This window comes from Gadus macrocephalus, chromosome 11 (genome assembly GCF_031168955.1).
Source record: "Gadus macrocephalus chromosome 11, ASM3116895v1".
NCBI lineage: Eukaryota > Metazoa > Chordata > Actinopteri > Gadiformes > Gadidae > Gadus > Gadus macrocephalus.
The window spans coordinates 9,510,666-9,511,382 of NC_082392.1; positions in this window are offsets into that span (position 1 = coordinate 9,510,666).

Genomic DNA, 717 nt, shown 5'->3' on the forward strand with positions numbered 1-717 from the left:
ACACACACACACACACACACACACACACACACACACACACACACAGAAACACACACATAAACAGAAAAACTAGAATACTCTTATATGTACACACACACACGCATGCACACACGCACACGCACGCGCACACACAAACACACACACACACGCACACACGCACACACACACACACACACACACACACACACACACACACACACACACACACACACACACACACACACACACACACACACACACACACACATACACACAGAAACTAGAATACTCTTATATGCTCCAGAAAAAGGTAATGCTAAATCTCCGACTGGGAAGCAGATGAAGCGGCAGACCTTATGTCTTCTACTAACTCGCTAGCTCTCTCTGACTCTCTCCTTAAACACTAATCACACACGCACATAAACACACACACACACACACACACACACACACACACACACACACACACACACACACACACACACACACACACACACACACACACACACACACACACACGTATACACACAAACAGCATGCAAAAATAATTATTTATTCAGCTTTTGTGCAGTTCTCGGCAGAGGCGGCATGCAGGGTGCCTTACAGTGTGTGTGTGTGTGTTTGGTGGTTGCACTACGAAAAGAAAGAAAGGGCATGAAGTCCTTTTTCTGTACAACTACAGCTTAATCTCCCCAACACCCCCGCAGCCCCTACACCCCCCCCCCCCCCCCCCCCCCC